The sequence below is a fragment of the Notamacropus eugenii genome, chromosome 5 (assembly GCF_028372415.1).
Source record: "Notamacropus eugenii isolate mMacEug1 chromosome 5, mMacEug1.pri_v2, whole genome shotgun sequence".
Taxonomy (NCBI): domain Eukaryota; kingdom Metazoa; phylum Chordata; class Mammalia; order Diprotodontia; family Macropodidae; genus Notamacropus; species Notamacropus eugenii.
In genome coordinates, this window is record NC_092876.1 from 150,229,174 (window position 1) to 150,250,021 (window position 20,848).

The 20,848-nt window shown below is 37.4% G+C and overlaps 1 pseudogene; it reads right to left on the reverse strand.

Moving 5' to 3' along the window:
• Positions 1-400: 400 nt before the first annotated feature.
• On the reverse strand, positions 401-19,845 carry LOC140507707 (galectin-related protein-like; annotated as a pseudogene).
• Positions 19,846-20,848: the final 1,003 nt, after the last annotated feature.

The window sequence follows — 20,848 nt, forward strand, 5'->3', positions numbered from 1 at the left end:
AAACTTTTCTGTGTATCATGTTTAAAATTATTATTATTTTAGCACTTGTGTTTGCAAAACTCCTTCTCCAAAAGAAAGATGAACACATTGCTGCCAACTGAGCCCAAACCCCAAACAACCTCACACCTACTCTAGTCTGATAGAAACAAAGGCCAGCATAAACATATTACTTGGCTCCAGAACAATGGCTCAGTGTTTGTTACCTAAAAGTTTTCTTCATGAGGGTAAACCCTGATTCAAATCCTCATTTTGGGTTTAAACACACACAGAAGAGACTAGGAAGCTTATATTTTTGTTTGTTTGTTTTGTTTTTATTAAGTCTCCATATCCTGGTAGAAATGCTGTTCCAGGCAATCAAAGGTGGCATCTGCTTCTATTTGGAATAGGGACAGTGACATAGTCAGTCAAGTTTAGTGATCTGGATGTGCCCATTGATCTTTATTGTGTTGGTTGAGGACAATGTTTTAATTCAATGGTAAAAATCAAATAGCTGCTGTCCATCTACAAATGCTCTCAGTCATGGGTGTTCACAAAGAGTTTCCACACTAAAGGCCTGGTCTGGGACAAAAGAAAAATAAGGAATTGTTGATTGCTCTTCACCTCTTTCTTCCAATATACGAGAATTTCTGAGCAGCTGCTTCTCTGTAAATACTGCTTTCAGTTCAATGGCCACATTTGCAGGAGGGTCTTAGGAGTCCTCACATATCAAACTGATCTCGAAAACTCTCAGGGTTGAGGTCTACAATACCTATCACTAAAATATTCTTGTCTGGCCTCACCCCACCTTTAATATACCCACAGAACAATCCTATCAATCTTGGAAAGTACATATCTGTTTGGATGGGAGATTCCAAGGAGTTGTTTAAATGCTCATCCTCTAGCTTCAACACTGCTTCTCTATCAGCCACAATCCCTCCATCTTGTTGCACAGCTGCAGGGAGTGGGGATGGGAGGATAACCTGTTCCACTGCCTGGGGGAGGGAGGGACCCAGCTTTACTTGGGTGCATACAGCTGAGGCTCCTGGGGGCTCAACACTGGCATGCAGGTAGGCCTTTGCCACTCCTTTCCAATGTTAAACCAATCAGTTGTCCTATGTTCAGTTCTACCTGTTGTTTCTTGGCACATAAGACAGGTTCCTCAGGAGATAAATAAGTGATCTGTTACTGTCATCTCTTTAAGGATTCCACATTTTATGGGATCGACACAGTTCAAACCTTTAGTGAAGACAATGAAGCAGAAGTAGATTTCTTTTTGAACTTCCTTGCTTTCTCCATAATTTAGCAAATGTTGGTAATTTGGTTTCTACCCTGTGCCTCTTCAACAGCCAGCCTACTCTTCTGATAATTCTCATTTCACATGTTGCTGAAACCTAGCTTGCAGAATTATAAGCATCACCTTTTTTTTTTTTAATTCACAAGAGCTAGTGAGGATAACAATGAAAAAGTAATAACATTAAAAAATCCAAACTCATGTTTTCTATGTAAGCAATACATACTGATCTCTGTGACAGGATATCTTACAGACAACTTAAAGATTATAGGTCTCTCAGAAGAACATAAGTCAAAAAACTTGAACACCATAATGAGAAAAAAAAGCTATTTGATTCAACAATTAATAGATCATTTGTAACCTTGGAGACAGCAGTTAAATAATGAGGTTGAAAGCCAGACTTCAAAGGGATTAAAATGAATCAGAGGAAAGAAAATGGAGTCACCAAATTTGGAAGGCTTTCTCAAGGAATTAACTGAGAAAGTCAGAGATTTAAGGTAACTCATAAGGGACAAGAACTTAAAATAAGTTTTGTTTTTTTTTAAGATGGAGAAGACATGAAGATATTTGTAGGTATCCAGGAAGCAGCCAGTAGATAACAAAACATAAAAGATATTGAGAATCTAAGGACAATTGGGAGGCCAATCTGCTGGACGATATAGGACAAAATGTGATCAGGGTTCTTGTGCATAGTTTGCCTTGTTAAGAAGGAATAGTACTACTCCATATGAGAGAGATATGGAAAAGGACAAAGTGGGGAGAAATCCATGGTTGGAATCTGTTAAGGCACAATTAATGATAAGAGAGACAAGGGACTCTAGTGTAGGCGATATTATAAAGTTAACTGATTTGTCAAAGAGTGGAGGGAGGATGATGTAGCTAGTGACTGGACTGGTAGAGAACTAAAAGACTGAATAATTAGAGGTCCCAGTATGAATGAACAACAAGGTTAGGAGCTATAAGGAGGGAAAGATAGAATGATTAAAGACTATGATCACGTAAAACAGTTATAGAGTTCATGAACATGAAATTAAATGTATATGATGGTAAGAAAAAATGTATATTAATCCTTGTGTTGCTGAGGCTGTATGGTTAAGCAGGTCATATGAATTAGTTTTATTCTAAGAAGGTAGGATACTTAAGGGAGTATCAGTGTGTATTTTGAAGACCCCTAATATAAAGGGAAGTAGTTAGGATAGAAAGAAAAGGAAGGCAACACCACTTATTAAGCACTAACTATGTACCAGTTACTGTGCTAAGTGCTTTACAAATATTTTCATTTGATCCTCACAACAACCTTAGGAGATAGGTGCTATATTTTTATGCAAGGGTTAAAGAGATTGAGGTGAAAGTAAGGTAAGTTATCTTGCTCAGCTAGTATGTGTCTGAGGCCATATCTGAAACCCAGTTTTCCTGGCTCCTGGTTCAGCACACTATCCACTGTGCTATCTAGTTGCCTCCGAGATTATGAGCAGACACTGAAATCGCGGAGGAAGGGAAGAGACTTTCAAGGAATGTATTAGATAAAAGCTATTGGATTCTTGAGTGATTGATAAATTCTAATTGAATTATCCTCAAAAACTATGAGGTTTCTGAGTGATGGTGATAATGAAAGATTCTGGAAGTGACAATGATGAGTAAGTCATTTTCTGATATGACTACCACCAGTTCACCAAGATAATTGAGTTGAGGAATATAAGTGAATGAATATACAATCAGTGCTGGAAAGGGAGACCAGGCAGGGATGCAGTGTCAACAAGAGTGAGTCAGTTCTCAGTGAGAGCCAAAAGATAGAAGGAGTAAGAAAAGAGAAAAAGTTTTAAGATGAAAAGAAATTTATTAGTTATGGAGCATGCTTTCCAGAGAGCATAGTGGAAAGGGGTAGGGGATGGGGTAGGAGGATATACAACTCTTTCAAGAGGCCTAACTTGAGTTCTCCATTTGCTCACTCCCTACACCTGGAATGAATTATTCATGAAGTAGAAATGGTGATGATAGAATTAAATGACTATAGAAGAGAGAGAATGGGACTTGTACAGTAACTGTTAGAGGTTCAGAATCACTGGGATGGGAAAAGTAGTATGAGTGAGAATATGATAGCCACTGAGGAATTATTTCGAACTAAACTGACAAGCATTCAAACTATGCTTCAGAAAGCGCGACTCTGATGGGCCAGCCATGTTTTTCAATTGCAAAATATATGCTTGCCAAAAAGACTATTTTATAGAGAACTCGCATGGGGCAGGCGATCACGTGGTGGTCAGAAGAAGTGGTACAAGGACACTGTCAAGGTCTCTTTCAAGAACACTGGATTTGATTGTGGGACATAGGAGACACTGGCACAGGACTGCTCAGCATGGCAAGCCCACACCAGAAAAGGTGATGTGCTCTATGAGTAAAGCAGAATTGAAGCAGCACAAAGGAAACATACGATGTGCAAATTTGGAGTAACCACCCCAAATGTTCACATGAACTATCTGTGTCCAATCTGTGGTAGAGAATTCCGAGCTCATATCGGTCTGATCAGCTACAGGCATACACATTGAAACTTCACTTTGTCATGGTGATGTCATTTTGGTCCTCTTTAAGAACAAAAGACAACAACCATTTCAGGCAAAATATCAGTAACTAGAAAGAAGAGAAATGTTTTTAGACTGTTTTATATCTTCCCTCAAAGCAAATTGTCATGAAAGGTGGTGATGATGTCTTGTGAGTGCTATCAGGGCTAAGACAGCAACCAGATGCAGGAGAATTCACAGCCCAAGGAAATTTGGATAGGAAGTGCAAGCATTGGCAGTTTGAGGTGGATCTGGACCCATCAGTGTCATCTGGAACACTGAAGAAGGCATGGAGCAAAGACGGCGGCTGAAAGTAGGTTGTCTAGATCAGGGCTATGAAGGGATTGCTGGGAAAGTCTCTGAAGGGAAGAAGCCAGGGGCAGGTGGCCTGGATTTGAATGGCTACATGCCTTCAATAAGGAATATAGGCAGGATTCAGGAGTGCAAGATATTGTTCTGCGGTCTTCCAGGTGTCTCTACTCTCATACACTGCCCTGCTCAACTGTGGAAGGCATAAGATATAGTCTGTAGCTTGGGCCAAATTACTTTCAATTTATCAACTGCCAATTGTCCTCTGTCAACAGGAAAGAAACTATCCTGTTCTTTAAGAGGACAGAAGCACCTCAGATTTAAAGAAGGAAAGGAAGGATAGGGTTCAGCTGAAGATGCCTCCTGAAGCAGATAGTGGCCAGACAAAGAAGAGGCCTGATTCGTTGGAGCCTATCCGAAGAGAGACCTGAGTAAGAGTTGGTTCCTGATGTATGAAATGCACTCTCTTTTCACTTTTGCTTCTTAAAACTGCCAACGCCTTTTAAACCACAATCAAGATCTGCCTCTTTCAAAGGCCTAACCTCAGTTCTCCATTTACTAGAGGCTTACTCTTTACTAAAACTCTTTTCTATTTGCATTGTACACAAACTTCTAACATCTAATAACTTACATTTTGGATGTTGTATTTATCCAAGAAAGTATCTCAAGGATTTAGTCCCTTGAATCCACTTGAAGACCTTCCTTTGGCTGTGCAATGTTGCTCTTTTATAAAAAGGAGTGGCATTCCCTTTGACCTTAGGTCATCTGTCTACAGTTGCACCTGTTTCATCCTTGAGGGAAGAGCACAGTTAGTGGGGAGTGAAACTTGCATCTCCTGTAGTGTAGGTTTGATTTCTTTCTACGGTTGCATAATTTTCTGTCTAATCTCTGACTTTCAAAGGGGGAAAAATGAAAAACTAGTGTAAAAGGACATGCCTTGTGACCATCTGACCTTGTCCCTTTTGTTTCATGCTACATTTTTCTTTAGCCAAGTCTCCAGCCTTTTCTGAGGAGTGGGTTTCTCTGCTCAATGAAGAACATTTTATAATTGGTCATACTCTACACATTCAAGTTATTCTGAAACCCTTTGGTTTATCATTCAAACCCCATTCCCCATGCCCCATCAGCTATTTCCTTATACCCATCCTTCTTAACTCTCCCACCGCAAAGTTCCAACCAAAGTCCATCTAACTCTTCCACTATACTCTTTGGAAAATCTTTTAAAATAAGTAATAAACTTCCCTTCATCTTAAATTTTTTCCTCTTTGACTCCTTACATCTTCTAGCTGTGACTGAAATCCCCTGATGATAAAACCTCAATGGCCACCATTTCTAGTACTGACTGCATTTTCATCCTCTAGCCTCAGCTCTTGTCAAGGTGGAAAAGTTAGAATTTCCTCTTCACTGTCACTGGTTCTTCTACCTCCATCACTCAGTAACCTCTCCTCCTTCAAGTTTCATGCTATTTATATTGACTACCAAATCAAAATCCTCCTAGCTGTTGTCCATAGACCCTAAGGTCTTTCCTTTCTCAATGAATTTGGGACATAACTCATAATTTCTCTCCTCTCTAATTTCTGCCCCCAAACCTGAGGACCTCAACACACGTATAATTGTTATTAAGTCATTTTCAGTCATGTCTCTCTTTTCATAATCCCATTTGGGGTTTTCTTGGCAAAGACACTGGAGTGGTTTGTCATTTCCTTTTACAGCTCATTTACAGATAAGGAAACTTGCCCAGGGTTACACAGCTAGTAAGTGTCTGAGGCCAGATTTGAACTCAGGAAAATAAGTGTTCCTTACTCTAGCTTTGGCACTCTATTCATTGCATCACCTTGCTGCCCCCTCAACATATTTATTGGCTCTCCCTCAAACACTCTTCCTCAACCTACTCTCTTTCTATGACCCATTCCTCAGCTACATACAAGCATCACCACACCTTTGATCTTGCCATCACTGATAAAGGGACATCTTCATGTTCAAGAATTTCAAAATCCCTTTAATCTGATCATAATTTTTAGTGTTTTGTCTTTAATATTAAACTTGAAACATATGAAACTGAACTTATTATCCTCTCCCTAAACTCCTCCACCCTTACCTGCCCTATTACTATAGAGTGCAACCTGTCTTCCCAGTTCCTCAGACTCACAACGTAGGTGTAACTCTTGATTCCTCACTATCTCTCAACCTCTATATCTAATCTATTGCTAAGACCTATTGATTTTACTTTTGCAACATCTCTCACATAACTTCCCTTCTCCTCTCTGACACTGCTATCACTCTGGTATAGGCCCTCCTCACTTCATATGTGGACTATTGCAATAACCTGCTAGTGAGTCTGCTACCTCAAATTTGTCACCCCTCCAATCTGTCCTCCATTCAGTCACCAAAGTGATTTTCCCAAAGCATACCTCCTTACTCAATAAACTCCAGTAGCTCCCTAAAGCCTTCGGGATCAAATACAAAATTTTCTGTTTGATATTCAAAGTCCTTTATAACCTGGTCCATTGTGGGATGGAAAGTGGGTGATGTTGAAGTCTAGATTTTGCTTTGGTAATAGATATAAATAGCATGAACCTTAAAGGAAGAGTGGTAATTTTGTGATAGAAGTAAAACCTAGAAGTGGCAGTGAGGACCAAAGAGCATTTCAACTCTTCTGCCTGGACCAGTTTTCCTACACTAACAAGATACTTTAGAAGCGGAAAGAGGTTTATAGTGGAAACTTTACTCATAATGGCATGAATTCTTCCCAGGAAACTCCCTTGTGGATGTAGTAGTCACAGAAGACAGAGCTAGGATAGGAGAGGGATTGGACCTTTGTGGTACTACTGTACTTCTGACAAAATACTTGTTTTTTATATCTTGTATTATTTTAGGGTCCACAGAAATTTTCCTTTGACATACTGACTATTTTCATGGAGCGCCCATGTGAGCGATTCAATGTGTGTCCTGGAAATCCATCAGCCATTCACTAGCTCTCTTAAGTGAGGCCTCTTTCTTTCAACGTATGTTCTGAGTTAGAATTTCTACATTAAAGTATCTATTTGACATTCACTTCTTTTAGTTGTTTTCTGGGCTGGGTAAAAAGAGTCCTTTCCTTTCTTTGAGTTCACATTTTTCAAGTACACAGATGTTACATTTCTCACATATAGATAATCCCTTTTATCACTTTTCATTCATCATTGACCCCAGAGGCATAACCTTCTCTGGCACACTAGACAGAACATTTATCTGGCTATCGAGGCATCTGAATATGAAAATCCCAAGTGTTCCAAGTAGGATCCCTCTGGTCATTGTGAGGTATAGATCAAGACCTGAATTTTATGACTATTATCTCCTCATCTGATTAACCTCTCCAATGTTGAATATGAAAATACCAAATTTTATGACCTTTCTTGAGGTGACAAGATAGTGTATAACAGCTTTCTGTGCTGTTCATCTTATATAATATATGTGTTATAAACCTTCTCCTCCAGAACATATAATTGCAATTTTTCTCCTAATTTAGAACTAAATTTCTTTCTCCCTCTTGAAAACAAAAGTCTAACGATATGTCTAGGCTGTTCAGACTCCTTGTTGTTATATCACAGTCAACAATGGTGTCTATTAGACAGTTTCCAATCTGTTCTCATCTGTGAATTTCATTAACATGATGTTATTTACACCCTCTTCTTGCTCATTAATGAAGATGCTGTTAGGTCAGATCCTGCAATACAACTCCAGTTATTTCAAGGAAAGTTATTAAAGCCTCTGTTCATCTTTACCTTTTAATTTCTATTCCTTTAGCCATTTTTCAGTTTCTTAATAAACTCATAGCAAAGCCAATGTGAATTAATTTAGGCAAGTAAGAGATTGAGATGCTATAGGCAGATAATAGTTAACCATAACTATAATTATAGCAATAGAGATCAAGATTGACCTAGTTATAAATACAGATGGAGGGAGAATTGAAGATTCTAATTGTTTAATTACTATAGAACAGGGAGAGTGTTAACACTGAAATTAGGAGAGCTGGGTTCAAGTCCCGCTTCTGACTCATTCCAATCATATGGTCATAATCAAGTCAATTAATTTTTCAATGACCTAGGACACCCTTAGACTTAAGTTAGAGACAAGTTACAGACCAGACCACCATCAGTGGGATGAATTTCCATAGTAGGGTATTCCCCAAACTGATGAAAAAACAAATTCAATGAACAAAATACATACAAACTTGGCTCATTCCTTTTCTCAACCATTTATTATTCTATTTAGAAAACAATAAGATCATAGGATCACAGATTTATTGCTAGAAGGGTCTCGGAGATCATTAATCACAATCCCTTCATTTTTCACATGAGAAAATTAAGCTCATGAAGGCTATGTGACATTCTCAAAGTCATGTAAGTAGGAAATGTTACAGCAGATTTAAATCTAGGTTCTTTAAGTCCAGACCCAGTGCTTACTCTTTCTGCCATATTACATTGCTTCCTAAAGTATTAAATTATTTTATTTTCTCTACAGGAACAAATTATTAGATTATTGGATCCCTCATTTCCAAACTTCTTATACATTGCCTTTCTCTTCCACATATTTTATAATCCAGTGACACTGGTCTCCTTTCTGCTCTTTCAGCAGCAATTCCGTCTCCAAATTGTGGACATTTTCATTGGTGGCTAAAAATCTCGAGAATACTCTCCTTCCTCATCTCCACATATTGACTTCCTTCAAGTCTGCATTAAAATCTCTCCTCCTATATGAACCTTTTCCTAATCCCCCTCAATGATAATGCCTTTCCTCTATTATTTCCAATTTATCCTGTGTACATTGTTGTTTTGTTTTATATCATTGTTGTATGTTATTGTCTCTCCCTTTACATTGAATACTCCCAGACAACGTCAGTTTTTGGTTTTATTTTTACCCTTCTTTGTACTCCCAGTACTTAGTACAATGACTGACACGTAGTCGTGGTTAATAAATATGTGTTGACTTGCTTTGACTTAGGTCTAGAACTTCACAGGACCCAAAAAGCCATTTAATCTAATTTTCTAATTTTAAAGATGAGGAAACAATATAAGGGCAATTAAAAGACTTTCCCATGGTTGCTCAGGAAGCAAGCATCAGAAGCACGATTTTAACCCAGGCCTTTTGATTCCAGAGCCACTGTTCTTTTCATTTTACTATGTACAATTTATTAGGCAAATTATTCTTTTGGTGACTGAATTATTATCTCTATTTTACAGAGGAGGAACCAATGCTAAAAGAAGTTAAATGACTTTCCTTTGGACACAAAGCTAAAAGTATCTGAGGAAGGATTTGAAGTCAAGTCTTCCTAACGCTAAGTCCAGCTCTACATTCTACCTGATTGGGTTGTGTGTGTGAAGCTATAACAACCCTAAGGAATGAATAAGGTGGTCATGTAATGATGTATGCCACTAGGGATTGCTTTTTTGAATTGGTGACTTGTTTCCGTAGGATTTTGATTTTATGTCCATGGGATTGGCTTGATGGAATTCAGGAATAAAACACCACTATTACCTCATGCCTTCTTTATGCATTTTCTGGTCATCCTGCAAGTTATGAGAAGAAGTTAATACTTCATTCCAATCCTATACCAGCTTATGCAGATGTACAGAATCTACCAAACTCTTCTCTTCTCTGTTGCACACATCATGGTAACCATGTTTCTAGGAATCAGGCATCAAAATACAATAGATCTCAACTGACTGCCTCCAAAGATAGAGGAAAAGTCTGCAGTATGGTGAAATGAATGGCGGGTAGCAGTGATACCATGATTTTGGTACTGATATCCATTTACCAAGACTGGATGCAAGAAGAATGAGAATAATGTTGGGGTATGCATGTAGTCCTGTTTCATTCCATTAATGACAGAAAATGGGCCAGGCAATATGACTTCAACATTATCTTCACCACATATTGTAATCTAACGATAGTGACAAATATCTCCGTGTAGCTCAACTCAAATAGGAGCCAAGGGCTGTAACCAGAACTAGATGAGTCAGCCAAGCAATGAATGACCTTTGAAATGATTACAAAAAAGGGAGTATGAGAAGGGCAATTTAATTAAGCTGACATTAATTATTTAATTTAAAATTAGAGAAATGAGACTCTTTATTACATCCTCTTTTTAAAACTCCATGGTGTTTTATTCATTTCTTGTTTAAAAAACCTTGCCAGTACTAATCATTCTATAGTTGAGTTTCTGTAATTAAATCTTGGAAAACAAGCAATTTTCAGTTATCCTCATGACAGTTATTTACTTGATGTATCAGGAATTATCTATAGTGAATGAATGGTATCAGTCTGGGTTCTTCTTTGTCACCTTTACCCAAGATGTCTTCTTTCCCTGGCTATCCCTGAATCTGAATTTATAGAATTAAAATAAAAGAAGAATTTAGATTGATTGCACTGTGGTCTTGAATCATTCTGAAGTAGGAAAGTAAGCGAGCAAAAAATAAATCACCACATTGTCCCTCTCTGTCACATAGAAAACTGGACTTCCCTTGGCAATGCAGATTATCTCTTGCTAGTATAGATATTTGAGTCATTATTCTTTGGTTGCAAAACATGTTTCTGTGTTCCATGAAAGCTATTCTCTTTTAAACCATCCTGAAGGTTTCTGAGAGTGCTTTTGCCCTAATATAGCTCTATACATATTATACTGTGTCTCTAAAGGAGGTTTATTGGGTTGACTAGGGGCCCCAATCACTAGTTTCCCCCTTGCTAAATTACTTTATTTAAATAGTCTGTATATATTTCCATTTATTAACATCACATTTATATCATGCAAATGTGTGTATATGTGTGTGTGTGCATATGTGTATATGTTGTCTCTCCTATTAGAATGTAAACTCCTAGAGAGAAGTTTTTTTTTCAATATTTGTATTTATATTTGATGTGACTGACTTCTGCCCAGCAACAACGAGCACTTTGTCTAAATCTAAATCATCCCGGTAACAGGAGGCTCTATCTGTTGACAAGATAATCTTGTTTTCTGTCTACATCACTAACTCCTATGTTTTGTGCCCTTATCCATGTATGCCACAAGTTAAGTTCCCTGCTTTGTGACCACATCCCTGAACTGTTTTGTAAAGTACCCAAAACATCTGCTTCCTCTTTCCTGACTTCCCTCCCTGTGGTTAACTGCCCATATGGGAGCAAACCTTGATCTCTAGGTGAGTGTCCAAAACTTGGGTATAAAAGTAAGCCACTGTCTTATTCCAGGTTGCTAGTGCTCCTAAGGACTACACTGCCACTTTTTCGACAATAAAGCTCTCTTGTCTAGGAGAACCTCTGCCCCCTGAATTCTTTCTGGGCAACCCAATTCTGAATATCATCCACCTCTTCGCATTAATAGCCTAGTACAGTACTATGGAAGTAGGTATTTGTTATATATTTGTTCACTGACTGGAGGAATCTCTTGGTGGCAGCTAAGTAGTGTGGTGGATAGAGTACTAAGCCTGAGGTCAGGAAGAAGTGAGTTTAAATTTGGTCTCAGATACTTACTACTTGGAAGACCCTGGGCATGCCATTTAATTCTATTTTCCTCAGGCCCTTCAATTATAAAATGGCAATAATAATAGCACCTACGTCCTAGGATTAAATGAAATACTATTTATAAACTGTTTAGCACATATCCTGGCACATTATTAATATTTAATCACTGGTTGTTTCTTATTTCCCTCCTCTTTCCTTCCTTCCTTCCTTCCTTCCTTCCTTCCTTCCTTCCTTCCTTCCTTCCTTCCTTCCTTCCTTCCTTCCTTCCTTCCTTCCTTTCTTCCTTCCTTCCTTCTTTCCATATTGCTAATGTATTTGAATGGAATTAATGTATTTTTAATGGAATGGGAAGATCTTTCCCATCTATTAATAGGCCTATGTAACCTGCTTAATCACATGTAAGCCTAAGTCACAAGAGTTTGAATCCCATGAAGCCTGTGGTGGAAGGGGCTTGCTGAATGGGTGGAATAGGAAGAGGTGGAGCAGGAGCAGAGCTGAGAGAAAGTTGGTCAGACTGGTCAGAGCTGGGAAGGACAGAGAAAGCAGGCAGCTGGCTGTGAGTGAGAGAAGGACATTTTGCTTAGGGGAGCCTGATTGTGGAAAGGTCTGATAATGCGTACAGACTTCTTGGGTACTATGATGGATTTCTTTGTTGCTATGCTGGATTTGGTTTTCTGGTGTTGGGATTTGGCTTTCTGGTGTTTGAATAAATGTTTCAGTTCTGTCTTCCATGTGGACAGTCTGTTATATTTTGCAATTCAGAACTGTACCATCATATTCATAGCTGCTGTAAGTGCTGTGAATATTGCATTGGCACTACTCTTTCCTTCCTTCCTTCCTCTCACCCTTCCTTCCTTCCTTCCTTCCTTCCTTCCTTCCTTCCTTCCTTCCTTCCTTCCTTCCTTCCTTCCTTCCTTCTTTCCTTCCTTCCCCAATTTGTTGTTTGCCTAGAAACAAATTAATGCAACTATTTATAATACATCTAGTTCAGCATCCTTATTTTACAAATAAGAAAGTCAAGTCCCTGAGACGTAAAGTTGCATGACCATGGAATAAGTATCAGAAATGCTGGAATTTTAACCAAGGTCCTCTGAGTCTAGATGCAGTGATATTTCTGCTATACCACTCTGTAGTAAAGTGTTTATTAAACACATTTTTATGTGCCAGGCACTGTGGTAGGTACTAAGGATAGAATTTATTAAAAAATAAAATATTCCCTGCACTCAAAGAGCTAACATGTTTTTTTACATTTTATTGAGAGAAACAGCATGTATATATTAAATGCAAATTAAATGGAAATACAAAGATATTTTAGGAGACACTAGCAGCTGGGGAGATCAGGAAAGGCCTCATGTAGGAGGTACTTTTGAACTCAGCTTTGCAGCATGGATAGGAATTCTAAGAAGAGGGGAAGAGGACAAACTGCATTCTTGATAGCAGGATCACCCTGGGCCAACACATAAAAGGAGATGATAAGTTGTTTACCAGGAACCTCAAATAGGCCAGTTTAGCTGGAGTGTAGAGTGTATGAAGTGGAGTAAGATAGAAACAGCCTGGAAAATGATGCTGAAACTAGATTGGGGAGATATTTAAATGCCAGCTAGCAGAATTTGTAGAATTTTGCAGAGATTTCAGAAGGTATTTAATGGAAAATAGTAAATTCTCTCTACAGTATGAGAAGTAGTTACCCAAGCTTTGTTCGAAGACCTACAATGAAGCAAAATTCACCATATCATGAGGCATCCAATTACACTTTGGAGAAGCCCTAATTGTTAGAACATTTCTTCCCCCTCTGAATTCAAGTCTAAGGACTTTCTATGGAGGTTGTTGAATGGTTTGATCACTATCATATTAAATAACTACTTATTGCCATTTATTTGATCCAATGAAAGCTTAACTTATTTTCAAGCTGTCTCCCTGATGACCTATTTAACCATTGACCCCTCAGTTCTCTATTTTTTTGATAAGTTTGTATCAAGCTTTGTATCAGGCTTCCATACTCTTTTCCTTCCACCATCTACAACTGGCAGTTTGAATTACACTTAAGATCTCTTTGTGATTGACTTAAATGACTCTTTGGGAAGGGGGAGGGAAGAGAACAAGCATTTAATTTAGTGCCTACTATGTACTTGGCACTGTGCTAAGCACTTTGCAAAAGTTTTCTTCCTCAGGAAAGAGATCCCAAAATAAAAATCCCAAGGAACATTATAGCTAAATTTCAGATCTATCAGATCAATGAAAAATACAAGTGGCTAGAAAGAAACAATTCAAATATCTGGAAGTCACAATGAAGATCATATGCGACCTGGTAGCTGCAACATTAAAGGATGGCAGGTTATGGAACATGATATTCTGGAAGGCAAAGGAGCTAGGACTACAACCAAGAACCACTTACTGGACAAAATTAAGCATAATACATGAAAGGGGGAAAACAGTGATTCAATGGAACAGAAGGGTTTCAAGCCTTTATAAGAAAACCAGACTAAATAAAAAAATTTGGCCTCCAATATGAAGACTGAAGAGAAGTACAAACAGCCACAAAAGGAAAAGAAAACACAAGAGATTCAATAGACCTAAACAGTTCACATCCCTACACAGGAAGATGATACATCACTAACAGTACCGATAAAAGGAATATACATAGAGGATATAGGCATAAGATCAATTTGAGGGAATGACATAAAAAAATTAAGGGATGTGAAAGAAGGGTACAAGGGTGCAGAAGGAAGGGAGAGATAATTTTACATGAAGCGAGAAGAAGGATATATTACAGAGGAAGAGAAGATGGGAAGGTGGACAATGGGCATTGCTTTAACCTTACTCTCATCAATATTGAATCAAAGAGGAAATAATATACACGATCAGTTGACTATAGAAATTTGTCTTACCAGACCAGGAAATAGGACAGAAGGAGATTAAGTAAAGGGGAAAATGGAGACTGACATAAGGGAGGGCAGATCAGGGAAAATAGTAAACAGAAACAAAACACTGGTGAAGTAGCAAAGGAGGGAACAAAGAGAAGGAAGAATAGAGTGGAGGGAAATACACAGGTAGTAACCATGACTGTGAAGATGAATGGAATGAATTTTCCCATAAAATGGAAGTAGATAGTAGAGTAGATAAAAAACTAAACCAAACCAAACAAACAAAACAAGAATCCTATGATATACTGCTTACAAGATACACAACTGAAGCAGAGAGACACAGATTAAAGGTAAGGGGCTGAAGTAATATCTGTTTTGCTTCAACTGAAGGCAGAAAAAACAGGGTAGTAATCCTGATCTTAGCCAAAGTAAAAGCAAAGATATACCTAATTAAAAGAGACAAGGAAGGAAACTACATCTTACTAAAAGATACCACAGACAAAGAAGTAATCAGATTAGAAGAGCAAGGAATAGTCTACCAGATCTATGGGGAGGAGAAGAATTCATAACCAAACAAGAGATGGAGAGCATTAAGAAGTACAGAATAAATAATTTTGAACATATTAAATAGAGAAGCTTTTGTGCAAACAAAATCAATGCAAACAAGAGAAGAAAGAAAACAGAAAGCTGGGAAACAATCTTAATAGCAAGTGTCTCTGACAAAGATCTCATTTCCCAAATATATCTAGAACTGAGTCAAATTTATGAGAATACAAGCCGTTCCCCAACTGATGAATGGTCAAAGGAAATGAACAGGCCATTTACAGATGAATAAATTTAAGCTATCTGTAGGCATATGAAAAAAATGCTTTAAAATATTTTTGATTAGAGAAATGCCAATTAAAACAATTCTGAGGTACTATTAGATTGACTATTAGAATGACTTAATATGACAAAAAAAGAAAATGATAAATGCTGGATAAGATGTGGGAAAATTGAGACACTAATCCACTGTTGGTAGTTGTGGACTAATCCAACCATTCTGGAGAGCAATCTGAATCTATGCCCAAAAGGCTATAAAACTGTGCATACTCTTTGACCCAGCAATACCACTTCTAGGTCTGTTTACCAACGAGATCATAAAAAGTAGGGGGAGAGGTCTACATGTTCAAAAATATTTATAGCAGCCCTTTCCATGGTGGCAAAACACTAGAAATTGAGGGGATGCCCTTGAACTGGGGAATGGTTGAACAAGCTGTGAAATATGAACGTAATGAAATACAAATGTGCAATAAGAAATGATGAACAGGCAAATTTCAGAAAATTCTGGAAAGATTTGTATAAACTGATGCAAAGTTAAATGAGTAGACCCAAGAAAATATTGAACACAATATCAGCAACATCTTATGATGATCAACTATAAATGATTCAGATCTCAGCAACACAAGGCAAATACAAAGGACTCAGGAAAGAAACTTATCCATATCTAGATAAAGATCTGATGGATTCAGAATGCAGATCAAAGCATATTTTTTTCACTTTCATTATCTTTTCTTAGGGTTTTATTTCCTTTTGTTCTATTTCTTTTTCCACAACTGTGATAAATATGTGAATATGTTTTACATGACAACACATGTATAATCTATACTGAACTATCCATCATAGGGGAGCAAAGAGAGGGAGAAAAATTTGAAGCTCAAAATCTTGTAAAAATGAATGCTAATTTTTTTCTTATATATTTTGGGAAAATAAAAATAATATTAAATAAAAATATCTCATCTGATCGTTTCACATTGAAGTCTTCAATTTCCTTTTATTTTTGTCACTTAGTGGGGTCATTTTTTAAAGCTATGCAACTACGGTATGTTTCTCATTTTCCTTTGCTCTTTGGAATAGTATAATCTTATCTCTTCTTTGTATTCTTATAGACCAGGAGTAGTTCTGGCTCTTGAAACAGATTTTCCTTGATGTCTGAAGGACTTTTCCTTCACTTTGTTGTTTGCAATTAAATTTATGAAATTGAATAATTATCTTCCTTCATGGTTTACAGTGATCTTGTATTCTGTCACAACATTATTTTGTTTTGTTTTGAACATTTCCAGCTGTATTTCTTGAATTATTTCACATAGTATTGGATTTGGGATTTTTATTGAATCATTTCATTTCTGGGAGAACTGTGCTCCTGAAATTATCACTGTACATCCCAGAATCAAGGTCATTTGCTTCAGCAAATGTGGAACCCATGTGTTTTTCCAATCTTCCATTTATTGCTTTGCCATTTTTTCCTCCTATCATGCATTTTTTCAAGGCCTATACATGTTCGCTTTTTCAAAGATACATTACCTTAGAAACATTTTTTGTCCTATATTCTAAATTGCCTATTCTCTTACTTGTTTTTCTCAGATCTTCTTTGAAGTGTCTAACTTCTGTCATATTTTCCATATTTATTTCCCATTTCTGTTTTCATCTATTCCAGAGATGGTTGCTCTATATCCATTTTTCCCCTTAGTGATCCTTAGCATTTGTTTAATTGTATTCCCTTTCATTTGTAGACATTGGCTCATTTTCTCCTGCAAGATAATATTTTTCCATTGTGTTGTTACTTTTCTTGTTCTTTCTAACAATTTTTCCTTCCATTTCTGAGAGTCTCCATGCTTATATTTTTTGCTTGGGAACTCAGCTTATCCCCAAGTTCGCTATGTTTGTTTTTCTTTGTATTTACAGTCCTTAGCACAGTGACTGGCATATGGTAAATACTGAGCAAATGCTTTTTGACTTATTGAACAACTGTTGACTTTTTTCCACTTGCCTTTGCTGTCTTTTGATAAGGTAGGTGGTATCAGTCATTGCCTCATGTTTTCAAATTGACTGCCTGACCACTATCTACATCTGACAATTGGCTTATCTTTAAGCTTTCTTTTCTATTTCTTTTTGTCTTTCCTCTTGGAGCCCTTTCTACTCTTATCATTTGATAAAGCAATTTGTACGCAAATTATATATCAAGATGTGGCACTGCCTGACCACTACTCCAACCAGAGCTTGTAGCTCTATCATTCCCAAAATTTCTTTATTGACCTTCTGATTTGTTGGTTCTGTATCTACCTCTATGAATGCTGTCCACTTTCTAAACCGCAGTCTCTACATTTTCTCTAGTATAAACTACCAAGTCTGGGTGATTTCAGAATTCTGACTTTGAGTATTGGATTACATGTGATGTTTGAAATGTATCTTATTTTTGGCTTGCCACACAGTCTCCACTAGGTGAACTGCAGTTGCAGTTTAAGCCCAACTCCCTTTCTTCTTCCAAGAAAGTCTTCTCCTCCCATACATATAGCTGTGCGGTTACTCCCTTTTCACCAATATAATTTGGTGATTTAGCTGCTCATATGGAGGGGAAAGCAGGGTTAGACTGATTCACTGAAGTGAGGGTAGTACTTAAAATCATTACAGCTAGTTGCAAAAGGGAACATACTCATTAAGGTTTGAAGTTATGGTCAGGGTGAGGGTGTGATTCCTTGAGTTGAATCCACCCCTATTATTTTGGACCAGAAATTTTTATGCTATATGGAAATAATTTTCATGATCTTCTTCCCCTCCCTCAATTATAATGCTTATGTATTTGCCATGTTTGATTATTTCAGAAGGTGGACTCTGCAAATCACACAAGTTCAAATATACTGTCATGCCTCCCATCATATACTATAGTTTTTTGTTTTGCTGCTAAGTAAGTAGTTCTGAGGCCTGGGCTTATGCTAAAACCAAACTTGAAGAAGAAGGTAGGTATGATTTCCCAACTTTAAGGCATAGTTAGTCTGTGGCCTGAATGGTTTCAGTGGGGAAACTTATGTCTATATGGAGCTGGCTACAGAGGATGCACTACAAAAAGCATTTTACAACAGTCTCCTTGTGTAAGTACTGTATCCAAAGGATACAAATAAAATACAGATCCAGGAAAAAGTGATGATTTCCCTTCAGTAATCAACCAGAACATAGCCTCCTGTCCTCTCTTTTTTTTTAAAATAGAAATTCTTTCTTTGATTTCTGTACCAGTGCTTGCAGGACACTAATATAATTGGTGAACCAGTAAAAAATAAGAGGTTGTTTTATGTGCATAGTGAGAAACAGCAGGTCTCACTGAGTTTTTTTCAGAGCAATTGCTGAGTATTGAGGGCTGGTGAGGTTGGGGCAGTTATGCCTTAAAAGCATCTGAATATGACTTGGTTTTCTTTCAGTTCAGTATGAACCCAAACTGAAACAAACATAATCCAATGCTAGTAGAGGCTACATTAATTGGGTATAGTGGCCACAAAAAGAGATAGTTCTTCTGCATTCAGTCTGATGTCAACTAGAGTGCTGTGTTTGGTTCTGGGTGCTAGCTGAAGTGTCCCCAGAGAAAGGTGCAACATGTTTGAGAGGTCTGAACACCATCCAATAGAAGGTTAGGTCACAGGAATTGGAAATATTTATCTTCAAAGAAGAGAAAATTTATAGGAGAAATGATAACTGACTGCAGACTTGGAGATTTTGTTATTTCATGGCCTACAAAAGAGCATCAAAGTAAATTATTTCTAGTAGGAACATGAGGGTTCTCAAACTTCTAGATTGCACTGAGCAGTCTTCATTCACTGGAATAAAATCGTTCCCTTTGTATAAAATACCACAGGTCTAATACTGCATGGCTATTCTTCCCTGATTGCGTTCCTCTATCCAGGAGAGGGGTTACTCTGCTATAGACAAAATCACAGGATCATGACATTCCAAAGGACGTTATAGATCATTTTGTCTAACTCATGTGTAAACAATAATCTTTCCTACAACAGTCCAAGAAAAGATCATCCAGTCTTGAATACTGAAATGATGAGGAACTCATCTTGAGTCAGCTCATTACACTTGAATGGTCAATATATTTTTTCCACTTACGTCAAACTAAAATCTAAATCTAAGAGTTACCTTTCATTCACTGCTCCTAGTTGTGTCCTCTAGGGACATGGAAAACAAATCTACTCCCTGCTCCACATCACTGCCTTTAAATCCCTTGTGCTCAGCATTGTACTCTTATTAAAGGAGACTTGGATAACATTATCTTTGACTGCTTTATCACACTGTGGATTTATATTGACTTGCAAGGCTTTGAAAGTCCCAGGCATTTTTTCATGCCAATTGCTGTATAACCACACTTCTTCCATATTATATTTGTAAATATAACAACTTGCACAAAAAAAACCCTTAGGTTGGTACATTTTGGATTTCAAATTCCTATGCTTTATTGGGATCTTTTTTCAGCCTTAACCTTTTCATAAATATTAGCTATTTCTCCTCTTACCCATGTATCATCAGAAAACTTCATGATCGTGTAATCAATTTCTAAGTCATTAATACAAAAATCAGACTGAACAGGGTCAAGGACACATCCTTGGGGCAATACATTAGGATGGAAGGAAGGAAGGAAGGAAAGATGGAAAGAAGGAAAGAAGGAAAGAAAGGAGGTAAACAAGAAAAGATAGAAGAAAGTGAAGAAAGGATAAACTATTTATTAAGCACTTATTATATTAGCCAAGCACTAATCATCAAATACAGTAAAGAATATGAGTCCTGGCTTTTAGTAGCTTTATATTAGAGTATGAAGAAATGACACATAAAATGAATGGCGATCAAAAAAAGATGTTATCATTTAGAAAATTATAGGAATGGTAAGTGAAACCATATCAGAGGAGGTTGGCAAACATTTTCCAGGAACAATGACAATTGATTTGAGTATTGATCTTAAACTGGAAAATCTTAAAAGACTATGGCAGTCTTTGGTGTGGGATGAGGGTGGCAGAGGGTATCTCCTGATTAGCAAAGTGGTAGATGAGCAGATAGTCAAGAAATGAAGTGAAGCCTGAAGCAAGACTCTCTTCCCTGGTGACATTGATTCATTAATTGCTACTCTTTGGGTCCAGGCATTCAATTACTTTTGCACTCACCTAACTGTATTTTTATCTACATTAGATCTCTCTTGCCACAAACTATATTGCACAGTAAATAAAGCAGAGGACCTAGAGTCAGGAAGATCTAATTTCAAAATCATCAGAAACTTAATAGCTTTCTGACACTGGACAAGGCACTGAACTTTTCTCTGCCTCATTTTCCTCAACTGTAAAATGAGAATCATGGATAATATCTATAAGTCAGTGTTGTGAGAATCAATAAAAAAAAAAAAATATCTGCAAAGAACTTAGCACAGTGCCTGGAAAATAGTAGATACTCAATGAATGCTTGCTTCCTTCCTTGTCCCCATTATTGTTCCTAAGTATACCATGACAGACTTTTTCAAGGCCTAGCTCAAATACTGAGATTTTCAATCTATA